The 16228-nt window shown below is 40.3% G+C and overlaps 1 long non-coding RNA gene across 2 annotated transcripts in view; it reads right to left on the reverse strand.

The window, feature by feature from the left end:
* Nucleotides 1-8488: 8488 nt before the first annotated feature.
* The window catches only part of LOC142140339 (uncharacterized), an 8157-nt gene continuing 417 nt past the window's right edge, over nt 8489-16228 (reverse strand). Inside the window, exons 1-3 of one of the 2 annotated variants that reach the window (XR_012688419.1) lie at nt 11068-11228; nt 10618-10803; nt 8489-8670 (exon numbers count right to left, since the gene is read on the reverse strand). This is a non-coding gene — a long non-coding RNA (uncharacterized LOC142140339). Of the gene's footprint in view, nt 8671-10617; nt 10804-11067; nt 11229-16228 lie in introns of those variants that run through there. The other variant, XR_012688418.1, reaches the window with a different exon arrangement.

Below are 16228 nucleotides of genomic sequence, written 5' to 3' on the forward strand. Positions count from 1 at the left end.
AACTTAGAACTGATTGGCGCAAAATGATTTTAACTAAATAGAGTATTACATGACGACAAGGAATACTCTTATTTAATCAGATGCTCACTATAGACTTAATATACAGGTCCTATTGGAACCCAATGCACTTATCGTATAATTTTACTCTGGTCACAGATATTATTGGTGTATGTATTTTAGATTAAAACAATATATAAAATGCATTCCAAGAGTATTAGATTATTTTTAAAGTGGTGGAGCGCCAGGGAAATAATCCTATATTTTGTACTAGTGTGAATGTTGGAGAGAGCATTCAGATTCCCAAGGGCAGCATCTCACTTTAATAGATATAATTTGATAAGACAGACATCGCTTGGGATTTTCTCTACCCCTATATATTGTGTGTATGTGTGTGTGTGTGTGTGTGTGTGTGTGTGTGTGTGTGTGTGTGTGTGTGTTAGTATATATATTGTGTGTGAGTGTGGGCAGTATATATATTGTGTGTGAGTGTGGGCAGTATATATATTGTGTGAGTGTGGCCAGTATATATATTGTGTGAGTGTGGCCAGTATATATATTATGTGTGTGTGGGCAGTGTATATATTGTGTGTGTGGGCAGTGTATATATTTGTGTGTGTGGGCAGTGTATATATTAAGTGTGTGTGTGAGCAGTGTATATATTATGTGTGTGTGTAGGCAGTGTATATATTATGTGTGTGTCTGTGTGTGTGGGCAGTGTATATATTATGTGTGTGTGTGAGAGCAGTGTATATATTATTTATGTGTGTGTGTGTGTGGGCAGTGTATATATTATGTGTGTGTCTGTGTGTGTGAGCAGTGTATATATTATGTGTGTGTGGGCAGTGTATATATTATGTGTGTGTGTGTGTGGGCAGTGTATATATTATGTGTGTGTGAGCAGTGTATATATTATGTGTGTGTCTGTGTGTGTGGGCAGTGTATATATTATGTGTGTGGGGGTGTGTGGGCAGTGTATATATTATGTGTGTGTGGGCAGTGTATATATTGTGTGTGTGTGTGTGTGTGTGTGTGTGGGCTGTGTATATAGTGAGTGTGTGTGTGTGTGGGCTGTGTATATATATTGTGTGTGTGGGGGGGGGGGGGGACAGTATATAAACTATAGTATGTGAGTGTGGGGGGCCAGTATATAAATATAGTGTGCGTGGGGGCAGTATGTTAATATATGTAAGGGAAGGGGAGTTCTTAATATAGTGCGGGAGGTAGGCTATTAAATGGTGGAGTGCAGGTGGGGGCTAATTATTTAATGAGTGCTATTTTATTTGTGGGGTGATGGTGGAGCAATTTAATTTAATATTTGGTCCTATTAATTTAAGATGAGGTGGTTTGGGGCTATTAATTGAATATGGGACTGATTTTGGGGAGGAGGGTTATTTATTAATTGTAATTGTAAATATGAATTATTTAATGCCGGTGATAGTTGTGGGAAATGGTTATATTAAACGTAAATGCTATTTAATTTATTGCCAGGCTGTTTGATGTGGAGGGAAATAAGTTTATTTATTAAATGTGTACACTATTAATTTAATGTCGGGGCTGCTTGGGGAAAATAGTTATATTATTAAATTTGAATAGTATTAATTGTATTTAATTTAAAATGAAGGGCTGGTTGCAGGGAGGGAGGCCTAATTATTAAAGTGGGTGCTATTGATTTATCAAAAGGACTGTTTGGGGACTCCTAAACTTTATGTACCTTTTTACCTTTTTTTTTCAAAATAGGGCCCCGACATCCCAGAATCTACACAAACAGCAACTGAGCTTAAGAAACCAGCAGCCACAGGTGGTAAAAAGGGACAAGAGCGGGTAGGAGAGAGCAGGAACATCTTCCAACTGTCCTCAATATAGTGGGACAGTCCAGAATGTGGGTGACTGTCTCACTTAGTCAGGATTTGGTCTGACTACAAGGACAGTTGGGAGGTATGTCCTACTTCACACTGTTATGCTGTGATGGCAGCGCTGCATGCAACTAACAGTAGTGCACGCAGCATTGCCTGTTTATTTGTCTAAAATGAATACCATATTACACAATAGGGGGCCCCCCTTTATTAAGTGCCCCGGGCCCCCTCGAACCTTAATCCAGCTGTGCCCACATGCACCACCGAGAAGGTGCCAGCCGGGAGAAGGGCCCGGAGCACTGACAGTTGGAGTCTGAGGAGGTGGTCATGGAGTAGGAACCTTATTTTAGAATGTGAGCTTCTATTGTTTGTTTACATTTAAGATTTAATCATATTTAAAAGTGTGGGTCCAGCATTCAAGTGGTGTTTTCAAAATCTGTAGTATTCAGTTTTTGATTGGTCTCTCCACCTAACCAACGTTAGGCAATCCACGGGTTTAATACATAATGACACAAATTAAATTTTTGGGGAAAATCCACCACGGTCAACACACAAAAAAAAAAACCATGAAAGCCACCAGCCACTATTCTGAATACTACTGTGTAGAGCATAACCCCAGACTTTACATGTTATTTTACACTGGGCACCTTTTTCTGTACAAATGGGTATAGAAAGTACATGTCTTAAAGCAATCTCTGAGCTTATTTTTTGCTTTTGTTTTATTATTCCAACAGCAAAAGATGTAAGACAGTTTCGAATCCTGGATTACCACACGTTGAACTACCTTGAAAATCAAACAACCCAGCCTATGTTTTTCTTGAATTACCCATTATTGTTTGCAGTAGTAGGTATATTTTTGATGTTAGTATTTCTCTTGGGCCATGCGTTAGGTGAATTTGTCTCTACTCCCACATGTCAGCTGATATGTCATACGCCGGTCCCATAGTTAGGTGCCGGCGCTGTGACTTTCCTTTAAGAACCATGATTGTGTTTACTTCTGCTTCAGAGACATTACTTTCACACAGGTGTTCCTTGCTACCTTGTTCTGGACCTCCTCCCGATTCTCATTGGTCCTGGGCACTATTTAAACCTCCCATGGTTCTGGACTCATTGCCTGTTCTTCGTGATCTGGCTGCATAACTTGACCTTCTGTTTGTTTATTACCTGCTCACTGAACTATCACGGTGTATGGACTGCTGCACCTGCGGCTATTCCCACAGATCAAGTTATCATCACTACTCAGCTGCTTCAACATCGCTATACTTCACTGTTGGATCTGCTGCTGAGGTTACCTGTCATCTGTGGTTCTAGGCCGGCTCAGCTGAAACTCCTCTCCGCTGTTCATCTGCACAATGAACTACCATCGTGAGTTGTTTGCTACACCTGTGTCTAATCTTACGGCTCAAGTCTCATCTTTATCTGTTTGCTGGACTGTTATTGTGTACTGCTTGCTGCATCGGTGGCTATTACCTCAGCTCAACTTGCATGCCTCTATCCAGCTGCCTCATACTACTGTGGACTTACCATTGCTTCTACGACTGGATTACCTGTCATCTATAGTTCCACGCACGGTGCAGACACTCCTCACTCCTCTGCTACTTCTAGGTAACTAACTTCTGGATGTGCCTGTGTTCATCCATGTCCTTGGGCATTGTTTAACGCTTATTGCTTTGCTACATAAGAATCACCGCGATACCAGTAACCACCTGCTACGTTGAATCATCTTTATTTTCGGATCAGCCAAGTTCTATATATTGCTCTGTTTGGACTTTAGCTGTACCAGTGATTCACATTCATCTGCCATGTGTTACTCTGTTGGATCCAAGTATTCTTCATTCATCACCTTTGCGTTGAACTATTGTATTATTCATCTTATGCCGTTGCCAAGCGTTATCAACTTTGAAGTAGCATATGTGATTTGTCTCTGCATTCTGACCAACTGCCGTGTGTTCATCTCTGCTGATATATATATATATATATATATATATATATATATATATACATATTGTAACAAAGGGAGGCATTTTTCTGACAAGAGGCAGAGAAAGTATACAAACAGACTAAAACATTGGCACAGTTATGCACCTAGGTGGAGATTAAACCAGGTAAAAACGTATGTGTAGTTTAAAGTTTGTTAACTTACATGATTTCCTCTCAGCAAACAGACAGGGTGTGTCTGTGCAAACAGAGCCACTGATGGGTGTTTTCTTTTAAAGAGAAGGTGGGTGTGTCACCTGTCCATCAAGCTAAGGCTGGGGGAGGAGTAACATGTATAAAAGCTTGTTTGTGCCATTTGTTCAGGGAGATCAACGCTGGGGAAGCTGGCTGGTCTTGAGAGAGCTGAGCTATGTCTAGCTAGCGTTTAGGGTCTCCAAGAAATGCTGTGAAATCTGTACGGTGTCAAAACATTTACCATCCTGACAATAAAACTACGAAAAAAGGAGGAAGTTGTTCGCGTGTGCTTCTGCAGTAGCGGGCTTTTTCTCATTCCTGTTGTACCATCAGCCAATACACTACTTTGCAGCACTACTACTATCTCCTCTGTTATTATTATCAGTGATGCTTATGAGCCGTGAACTTTTAATCCTGTGAATATTATCATTCTAAAATACCCGTTGTGTTCTGTCTCCACTACCCTCTGCTAGTACTAGTCTGGGAAACCGCGACCTGCGGAATAGGAGCAGCGGAGACCATAATTCCTTGCAGGAATCCCTGGTGAAAACCTCCTCTCCGTTAGACTTCGCACTCCTGGGCAAGTTCTCTATAGCAGAGGCAAGGGATCAACAAAAAATCATTCACAGTCGTGACATGATATTAGTCAAATCTATCTATCTTCACCTGACCTCTGTAAATGTGGACAAAGTAGGATCATTAAATGTTAGAATTGTATGTGGTAAAGCTCCCTAGGTCATGAAATGTTAAAACCACATTTAAATTTTTAAAGTCCTGTTACAATCAGCACTTTGCTAACAAACTTGTGCACGGGCCAAACCAAAACACAAACTACACACAATCAGTTCCAAAACTTGGTGTCATACGCAAGACCACCCTCTGCTTTATTCCTCACACCCAGATTTGCTCCCAGTCCAGTTGAGTCCACCAGTAAAGCACTGACACTATCCACCATTTTGGAATTTCGCCTGCTTCATAAAATTATTTGCTAATTCTCTACATCTGCAATTATGTACGCTCAGACAATGTTTCAGTGATGCCACAGATATACACACAATTCAAAACATACTGAATGGTGGCGGTAAACACATCGTTATCTGTCACCACTTGCACACACCAGTCATGTGTTTAACTGTATTTTGGTGTAAAAAAAAGTCTGTGTTACAGGAAACCTTAGCATTTTGGTGACTATTGTCACGGTAAACCACATGAAAGCACAACCAAACTGCACTTTGTGTCTTAGACATATTAAAGTATTATTATATATAATTATCCACGTGGTTAATGGCCATTATTGTCTGGTCTGCTTGTATTGGGTGTACCTTGTATGTCTTTGTTTAATTTGTATTTAAGAGTGGAAAGGATTTTACCAGCCAGAATATACAGTGTTAACATGTAAACTGGATTAGAAGACCAGTTTATTAGGACATGCTAAATGAAAATAAACACAGCTCTTATATAGGATATTTGTAACACTAGTGCAAATGGATGTTATTACAAATTAACATAGAGATTGACCAGTGAAATAGCAATGCATTACACTTAATGCAGAATCTGGATGGTAATATCTGCAAGCACCAGCTGAAACTTTGTTTGTAAATAATCATTTGTCCCACATGCTACCATTGGAATACCAAACCCAGCTTCAACATGTGTTTCAAATTTTAGTTTGGAAGCAACTTGCAAATGGTTTATACATTATTACACTAACATACAACAATTTGTATGTTAGTGCCGAGGGGTGTGCGGAAGGATGAGAAGGGCCAAGAGGATGAGAAGGGCCAGGAGGACGAAAAGGGAAAAGGCCAGGAGGATGAGAAGGGGAAGGAGGCAGAGAAATAGAAAGTGGCGAATTATTAGCATTAGTGAGCTGTAGGTAAAGGAGTGACATTTAGTGTAGGGTGTTGTGAAGTTTGCTGAATGATAACGATTTGGGACAAAAGGGTGCACATATTTGTGAGGGTTGATTTTAAAGTGGTCATGTGTTTGTCAAATTTGTGCTCTAGACCGGTGAGGGTATTGGGCATATTACAAACGTTAAAGTCAATGGACTGAGTGACAGTACCAGTGTTGTGACACAGAAGTGCTAACCACTAAGGTACCCATGCAGATGTTAACTGGCATTTATTTTTGGGTAATAAGGAAGAGTGGCTGTGCTGTGTTGTTTTTGTTCTTGAAGTACTATTATCTAGCACTTACATCTGTAGCACGCAAGCTGTATTGGTGAGCTTCTCCCTCTTTTTTATAAATGAACGTTGCCTTAGTTGTTAGCCAACCCACCTTCCAACAATGGAGTCAGGAGTTCGATTCTTGACTCACGCAATTCCTCTGTGTGGAGGTTGTATGCACACTCCTATGTATCGATTATGTAAGAGTACGCTACGCATTTTGTAACGGTCAGGATACAATTTTTTAGCATATATTATTTCTTAATATGCATATTTATTTATGCTAGCAAATTAGATGCATTTGCATCCACATGTGCTCAGTTCAACTCAAACACAAACAAACACATTACACGATCTTTCATGTAGGTGAATAAGAAGGTGTGCTGATTTAGCTCATTAAAAAAACACTTCGAAGTCATTTGTTCCAGGTTCTCTTAACAAGTAAGTGTTAAAACGAATTATGAGGTTACAACTGTCCTGCAAAAATACACTCCAATTATGTTTTAAGTTAACTAACATTTGTAAACAAACTCTTTGCACCTCCTATATTTGCCGTTACGTAACACTTTGTTATCTTTAAATAAGAAGTGGAAGTTAAGACGCGGATCTTAAGATGAACTAATTGCTTAGTTGCATCTTATTTTCAGTTGCGTAACAGACATAAGGTTGGCGTGTCTTTGAACTTTCCGCTCCGTGTTGAATTGTGAATTTCTTATCTGCACGTTTGTTCTTAAAATACTCATGGCAACTTAAGCACAAGATAAGATCGGTAATGAATCAGGCCCATGGTGTCTAAAAACACTAATTTTCATTCATGTTAGACAAGTAGAAACATGCTAGCATTAACATTAATATTAACAACAACTACATCTCAATGAAGAACAAGATTATCAAATTAAGATCTGAAGGATCTTAGTTACAAAAAGAAACTTTGATTTTTATACTAAACTCATCCCACAAGAAATCAAAAATGTGTCCCTAAAAGGAGAGAATCAGTTTAAAAATCTAGCTCCAACTTTAGATCGGTTTCCCTTGAAAAAGCAACCTCAGTGTTGGCATTTGCTGAGCCTACCTAACCCAAATTTACTCCCACTAATATATCGATACAGAACCAGAAACAGAACCTCCGATTAGTCCGAGATTTAGTGGAGCAATCTAATGCTAATAGCAATTCACAAATACATACCAGTAGGCATTAATATATGGATAAACATTATGCACAGGGGCAGTACCGATATATAAAGAGGAGCAATAGCAAAACTACTCATAGCTTTAAGACAATTAATTCCTGTTTCAACTGATACAGAACAACAGTTTACATTGCATTACAGCCCTCCTCCTAGAACTAGGGAAAGGGTTTGGGATGCTGCCACAGGCCCCTAGGGGTTGCCTTAATTCCCCTTTAATATCGAAACAACTAGATTTTTTTGGGAGGGGGTGAGGGCGCAATGGGTAGGTTAGGTGGGTAAGGGGTAAATTAAAGTATTATATTTAAAGTTTGTCTAGTCCCAAATCCACTCTGCTTTTAAACCTAAATAATTAAATTGGCTGTGGAATATAGATCTCTCTCCTATGTCTCGATGATGGTTGGGAGAAGAGGATATGAAAAGGAACTGATTATGCTGGAAACTGCTGTCTTTTTTTAGTTCGTTTTACCTACCAATCAGGAACTGTTTGGACTTGGGGATTCATATTCATTGAAGGCATACTGTGAAAGCAATACCACCTGTATTTCCACTAAAGGCTACTGATTTAATTGAACATAAACACTTAAGCCGAACATCTAAATTGGTCAACATAAAGATATATGTATTCATATGATGATATAAGATTGTATGAGAATTAAGAACATGATCATATAAGGAGGATTTTCTCCGTTTGATTATCCAAATTAAAATCTATTTTGCACAACCAATTTAATTATTTAGGTTTAAAAGCAGGGCGGATTTAGGACTAGATAAAGTTTAAATATAATACTTTCATTTACCCCTTACCCTGCTACCCTAACCATTGTTCCGACCCTCCAAAAAAATATAGCTGATACAGAACAGTTGATATCAACAGCATCTACCTTGAATTATCTGCTTATATAAAAAAAATCCATCTTATTGTAACAAATGTATCTATTTTCGTAAATATGATGAAAATGAAAGGATAATATCGATTGATACCCTTTTTCTACCAAAATCCTGGGTCAGACACAGGATAATCAATGCAGTTTCAACCCTTATTGCATCTCTTCACACTGCACTTTGGTCCCGCATACAGCCGAGTCACCGCCTTTCACACTGAGTCATTAAAAGGGGGCTGCATAGGCTCATATAGCTGATGCAAATGGCAGCTCAATGCAGCTGGTTGCAGTATGTAATCTGGCCCAGTGTTATTTCTGCTGGAGAAGGGGAGAATTATTGGCCAATACTTACACAAAAGGAGAGCATTTATGTTGTCCATAATTGTCACCATAATCAAATTCAGCACTGCAACAAACAGAAAAATGTGGGTCAGAGAACGTCATAATGGACATGCTTACTAGTGTAAAACAAATAAGATAATATGTAAGGGTATAGGTAAATTGCGGCAAAAATCAGCTGCTGCTAAACTTCCTATTGGAATTACACAATATTCCAAATAAACTTGACCAAAAAATTGTATATAGGAATAATTCAACGCTGAATTATTCCTATATACAATTTTTTGGTCAAGCTTACTAGTGTACTGTGGAAGGTTTTGATGACGAGCAGAGTATGGCACACTTTCGCATGTCGCGTGCAACATTTGACGATTTGCTAGAACTCATCACCCCAGCTCAAGCAAAACAAATGACAAACTACTGAAAACCCAATGAACCAAGTAGGAGACTTGCCATTGTGTTGTGGTGGTATGCTTCCCCAGGAGAATACCGCACAATTTTGTGTTTGTTCGGTGTAGGGCTATACACTGTTTGCAATCTAGTGCATGAAGTGACTGCAGCATTGCTGAAAACCCCTTGTCGAAGTCAGCAAATTGGATAAAGTCATTTCAGTTAATATCGAGCAAACTTGATTGCCTTTGTTTGAAATTATGCGTAGAGCACGCTATGGCGTGAAAGGGCGTATCCAGCCGCAACATGTGGCAATAAACAGTTTCTACACTTTTACACACATTCGCACAAACATGAACATTTGTAAATAGTACACCTTAATTATAGTTGCAACACATAGTCATTTATGTCGAAATATAGTAGAATTCATGTTTAATAAAGAAGGTATATGCATACTAGTGAAACCTATGGTTCAGGTTAAGGGAAATGTGTCATGTTTGATATCATATTAATCCCCTTTACATCAGCAGCTGTCCGATGCATTCGGCGAAGAGATCGCACATTGTAAACTCTAGTTATTGATGTTAGGGAATAAACCTTTAATATGATTCTGACTGTAAAATGCTAATGGACTGGTTGTAATTGGAGTTATGGCGGGAAGAACAGAGCTCATCCCCTGGAGAGATGACCCCCACCTTTGGATTCCTTAGATTAAACCAGCCTATGATCTGCAACCCCCTGGACCTTCCTTAAACCTAGACCAATAGAAGCAAGCCAAATCATCTGCATTGTTTTACTGTATTTCTGCTTGCATATAAGCATGAGCCTCACATCCAGTGAACAGACTTCTTGTCCACAGACTTAGGGATTGAATGACTGTTCGCTGGATCCAGAGCGCCTGAGATAAGTAACGGCTGTACTTATTATAATTTCGCTTGAATTACTCTGCTACTTTTTGAGAATAAATATTTGTGTGTTGGAAATACAAATCGAGATTCGACAATTGTTATTGGATAGCGACAAAACGCTCTTAACACCCTGTACTACCATTTCATCTGCATATCTCATGGACAGTGTCTAGATGACAACATGAAAGGTTTTAAACGTGGATATCTGTATTGTGCTGGAGCCATAGACACACATACCAACACATAGATAACCCGGCAAACTACTACAACTGAAACCAAAAAGGCTGCCATTCAATTATTCTATAGGCTGTATTTGACCACAATTTCTGTTAATATATCTCCTCTAATGTTATATATGTATACTAATTAAAATGTATTCTTTTCAGTTTCACAGATGTTTACATTGGCTGGCCTAATCATGCACATGATGCCAAAGTTCTTTCCAATTCTGACCTCTACCGAATTGCAAAGGAACAACACGATGGCTGGCTTTTACCCAAAGAGATAAGAATTTATTTTTTGTTTAAAATGGTTTGAAACGTAAAGTATTGGATGTTTCAAGTTCTATTTAATCAACTATCTATTTAGTCATGAAATTTTCAACAATATTATTTGATTTAGTATGTGGATGTGGTGTGGGGCCCTGCACTCTAGTAATCAAATGATCTAGGAAAGACATCTGATTCTCTCTATTTTCTATATTGATGCTCTCATACATGGTTATTAGATGATTCATAAAATTGCTTTGTTGCTCCTGGTCATGCTCCAAGAACCTCTGCAGATGAGTGTCTGCTTGCACCTGCATAGCCGAATCCATAGCTGCTCCACCAATAGGGTAGACATTGCTTTAGTGGCTTGTTCCATCTTTGTGTTCTTCTTTTTCATTTGTGGAACAGTATAGACTATAAAAAAATGAAAACAAAAGTATTATTAATATTAATAACACATTAAAATACGCAGTAATGCTAGGGAGGCATGCGCAGAGTCAGAGTCCAGCCCTCCATAATGTGGGGGACATATCTTGCAGGGACAGCTGCTAATTAACCCTTACTATGTAACGTGCATATTTTCATAATAGTTCAAAATATCTAGTGAAAAACGTATTGCAAATAAGTGCCGCAGTGAAGCAATTATTAACACCTAGGCCCCAAAGGGAGCTAACTTACTGTTTGAACGCAAAGGCTGTGTATCACTTTTGTCAGCTGCTTCTTTTATACCACTCCTTAGGTCTTCATTAATAGATGAATCATATTCGCTATTATCTGCTGTCTCTTCAGCCACCATCTGTGAAGAGGGCCAGCCAGCTTGGCTGCTCTCAGGGGTTGCATTACTGCTATTACAGAAGAAGAAAGGCGAATGGGGTTGGATAGGGCTGAGTTTCCAAATTGCAACATTGCACAAATCATAATATGGCCACTCCATATGCCCATTGCCATTTTTCTTTTTGCTATATTGCTTCCTGAGGGACTTGAGTTTATTGATAGTAGAATAACCCAGGAACACCTTTCATATTACAGCGTATCCGGCTCCAACACTGGAATAACCCTGGTCACATGCCCCGGGTTGACCCAATCACACCAAAAGGAATTCAGGGCCCCGACACAACTTCATGGGGCTCCCCGCCCCTGAGCAGCAGCGCCAGACATTTAGTGTGAACTTAGTAGAGAGAAGTGACGCCGGAGCCACGATCACGTGAGTATATGTTTGTTTTTTTAAAAAACTACCCTGCTCCCCCCACCAAGGAACGTTTACCCCCCCCCCCCAACCCGCCACAAAACAAAAGGAGAATACAAAGGAAAAAAAGTGTAGTTTTTTAAAAAAAAGACGTCGGCAGTGAAGGCCCGGGCCTGGGTAATTTGTACCCACTCCCCTTCCTCTCGGTGGCCCTGATTCCTTGGTGTGAAAAGGGTATTCGTGTTGCAAAATAGTATAGACTAACTAAAAGCAATCCAGACAGCACGCAAGCTAATAAAGGGATTAAAGGTATGCTTAATAATTGTAAAACATCACATTAATTCACTATTTTCACCTTTGTTTTTATTTCAATAATTTTAAGATGAATATTTTAAGTATAAGTAATAAAGGTTATTTTTTTTTAACAAATGGGACTTACATTCTTTAAATGAGAAGACACTATGCGCACTACATCAAATTTTGCTCTGTTAGTCTCTTCATGAGGGAAAAGGCACAGAAGCTTAGTTAACCTAGGCACTGGACACTCTGGCTGCTGGAATTCCTGTAGATCACGAAAAAAGACACCCTCCAAACACCGGGACAACTAATTTTCATCAAGAAATTGAAGCTTGTGATTGGTCCTTCCTCTCACATCATCATCATTTATTTATATAGCGCCACTAATTCCGCAGAGCTGTACAGAGAACTCACTCACCTCAGTCCCTGCCCCAATGGAGCTTACAGTCTAAATTCCCTAACACACACACACACAGACACAGAGACTAGGGTCAATTTGATAGCAGCCAATTAACCTACCGGTATGTTTTTGGAGTGTGGGAGGAAACCGGAGCACCCGGAAGAAAACCAAGCAGACACGGGGAGAACATACAAACTCCACACAGTGAAGGCCATGGTTGGGAATCGAACTCATGATCCCAGTGCTGTGAGGCAGAAGTGCTAACCACTAAGCCACAGTGCTGCCACCATCATTTAAGTTTGTGTAGCTTAATTGATTTGCTGATTCTGTATTTCAGAACCCTGGGGAAAACAGGGTGGCAGCTCCTAGATTTCCGATTAAAGGAAGGGACTCCTTAAAATATTTTACAGAAGTGGTAGTGTAGCGGTTAAGATAGTCAATTGTGCTATCCCTGAAAAATTAGACTTCCAGCATCAGTTTCTTTTAATTAATGGGGGTCTATTTATTATGCTAATTTTCTTGTCTACTCTTCTGAACAAGTGCAAGGAGCACATGCACAGTGAAGCCTATTTGGAGCATACTAGCCCTGGAACCCCCACAAATTTTAATCTGATCCTTTCTGCAATCTTAGGAGCCCTGTTATAACCATTTGATTTCCCTTAAGTTCAGTTTGACCCAGGGCCTGATCAGCCAACAGGCTGACCAGGCTGCAGCCCGGGGGCGCCGCATCGGGGGAAGGGGGGGGGGGGAGGGCGCAGCAGCGCTGGTTAACAGAAAAATGTTCTTTTTTTTTTTCAATTCAACCCCTCGCCCCGCCAAACGCCCCCCCACCCCCCGCGAGAAATTGTTATGTAATGGGGTCCGCCGCGGGTGTATGGAATCCTCCTATGACTCCATCGACAGGCTCAGGTATGCTGAAGACGGCAGACGACAGCTAATCACAAGCTGTCATCTGCCGTCAGTGCGGCCATGGTGCGCTGTTCAGTGTGGTCACGTGAGATGTTAAACTTTGAGTGAATGGCTGCCCAGGGAGCATTTTCAGGCACAATATGGGGGGGAGAACATGTTCAGCCATAATATGGGGGGGGGGGGGAGCAGGAGAACATTTTCAGCCATAATATAGGGGGGGGGGAGCAGGAGAACATTTTCAGCCATAATATGGGGGGGGGGGGGGAGCAGGAGAACATTTTCAGCCATAATATAGGGGGGAGCAGGAAAACATTTTCAGCCATAAAATAGGGGGGAAGAGCAGGAGAACATTTTCAGCCATAATATAGGTGGGGAGCAGGAAAACATTTTCAGCCATAAAATAGGGGGGAAGAGCAGGAGAACATTTTCAGCCATAATATGGGGGGGGGGGGGAGCAGGAGAACATTTACAGCCATAAAATAGGGGGGAAGAGCAGGAGAACATTTTCAGCCATAATATGGGGGGGGGGGGCAGGAGAACATTTTCAGCCATAATATAGGGGGGAGCAGGAAAACATTTTCAGCCATAAAATAGGGGGGAAGAGCAGGAGAACATTTTCAGCCATAATATGGGGGGGGAGAACATTTTCAGCCATAATATAGGGGGGGAGCAGGAAAACATTTTCAGCCATAAAATAGGGGGGAGAGCAGGAGAACATTTTCAGCCATAATATGGGGGGGGGGAGCAGGGGAACATTTCCAGCTATAATATAGGGGGGGGGGGACAGGAGAACATTTTCAGCCATAATATGGGGGGGGGCAGGAGAGCATTTTCAGGCACAATGTGGGGGGGGGACTGGCACTGGCGTTTTTAGGCACAAATAATTAATGGGGGGGCAGTGGCACAGATCATGACTGGGGGTGGGATAAAAGGCTCAGTGGCTTTACTTATTATTCTCTATGGGTGGGGCAGTGGCACATATCATGACGCGGGGAGGGTAAGCTGCAGGGGGATAAATATTTTTCTCTATATGGGGGCCAGAGGTGAGATCATGACTCGGGGTGGGGGGATAAGCTGCAGGGCGCATAAAAATTATAAATTGTCTAAGGGCTGGGGGGTTAATTATCTGACTGTCAGGGGTTGGTAGATGTTAGTATATGTTTATAAATCATTTTCATATCTTTTATTATCTATATATGCCTGTACTAAGGGGTTGTTTTATTTGGTCATAATAGAGTGTTGTGTTTGAATCATTCAGGGTTTGTTAACATTTTGCATTTTTGCATATTTTCAGTACAGGACCCCAATGTTCCAGAAGCCAACTGACAACAACACTTCAAGAACAAGAGAGAACATCAGGTAGTCTACACTGCAAGATCAGGTAAGAGAGAACAGCGTATCCTGTTTAACTTTGAATGTGGATTTTACTTTAGTGACATTTTAATGTGTTTTCAAACTAATGTGGGCCTGATTCATGAATGTAAGTAATTAAAAAAAAAATAAGTAAGTTTTCACCTGGACAAAACCATGTTACAATGCAAGGGATGCAAATTAGTTTATTATTTTGCATGTAAGTTAAATACTAGCTTTTTTTCATGAAGCACACGAATACTTGTTAGCTTTATGTTTACACTGCAATTTAAAGTTGATCTAGAGGACATGCACTACCCTAACTATAAACCTGTCCCAACATTTTAATTTACATCCCTCTCCAATGCATCATGGTTTTGCCCATGTGCAAAGTTAAAAATAACAATTTACAAAAATACAATTTTGTGCATATATATATATATATATATATATATAAAAATATAAGTACTGGCTGGGGCAGGGGGCGGGAAACATGCGCACGCGGGGGGGGGGGGGCAACTGATGTTAGCCTGGGGCGGCTGGAACCCTTAATCAGGCCCTGGTTTGACCTCTACATACGTTACACTATTTTTACTCCTATCAATACAATCTTTTATTTGACCGGATAATTCAACTGTCAGCTTAATGTGGCATTTCAATAGATCCAGCATTAAATAGAGGGCGTGACCAAATTTTAAATATTTTCGTTTCGGTGGTCTGAGAATTTCCCCTTTTATCCATACACCTGCTTTACCGGTCTACAAAATAATTCACGGATATTATGCTGGGAGTAATATAAGAATAATAATATGGTTGCATTAAAGAACTAAATGACTACGCCTCTCTTCTTTATGAATTGTATATTCCCTCCCACCAGATGACATCGCCGAGACACAAACACGCCCTCTCAAGCCTTTAATCTGGTCTGATAGCATAAATATAGGATCGGGGAGGAGTGGAGGTAATTGTCCTTTCCGACAGATAAAATAGGGAGTAAGTATCAGATTGCAAGCCTTAATAAAAGGTAAGCAGTTTAATTATGACTATGCAAACGGTATAAGCATTGCATGCTAACAGGCACGCAGTGACGACAGAATGTAATTTCGTTCTATAAAAATGCACTTAACCGTAAGACCTTTCTGTTATTATCAATTTAATTCACCGGTCCCTGAATCTGCACCTGGGGGAAAAAAACGGAGGGGTGACGTGAACGTGTGATAATGTTTCATTGTGCAAGGTGTAGTTTTATTTTCATCACTGTCTATCCACCAATGCGTGCGGCTAGTGGCTATTTAAATGACTATTTGAAGGACACCCTGTATTGCTGTATTGTGTAAAATAAAACCTTAATAGTCTATGTGGACGACATGGAGGAGATATTGTGGATTAGGCGCGGAAGATGAATGAGTTTGCAATGCATGCAGTAGAATTGACTTTTGTCTCTGAATGATTACTTAGTAAAGTCATTCATTCAGGTGTGAGAACTTGCAAACTGGGCTGTTGAATTTCAGTTAAAATAGCAGATTATAATATAAACTTCTTGATATCATGAGATTTTATTTTTTTAGCACTGGGGAGGCTTCCTTTGGTGCATGGTTACAGGGGCAAACGCAGGATTTTTAAGGGGGTGTTTCTTCCCCCCCGAAAAAATATAGAGAAAGCTGCTGCGCAAGTGGCCGCACATGCGCAGCAGCTCA

Source organism: Mixophyes fleayi, chromosome 2, assembly GCF_038048845.1.
Source record: "Mixophyes fleayi isolate aMixFle1 chromosome 2, aMixFle1.hap1, whole genome shotgun sequence".
NCBI lineage: Eukaryota > Metazoa > Chordata > Amphibia > Anura > Limnodynastidae > Mixophyes > Mixophyes fleayi.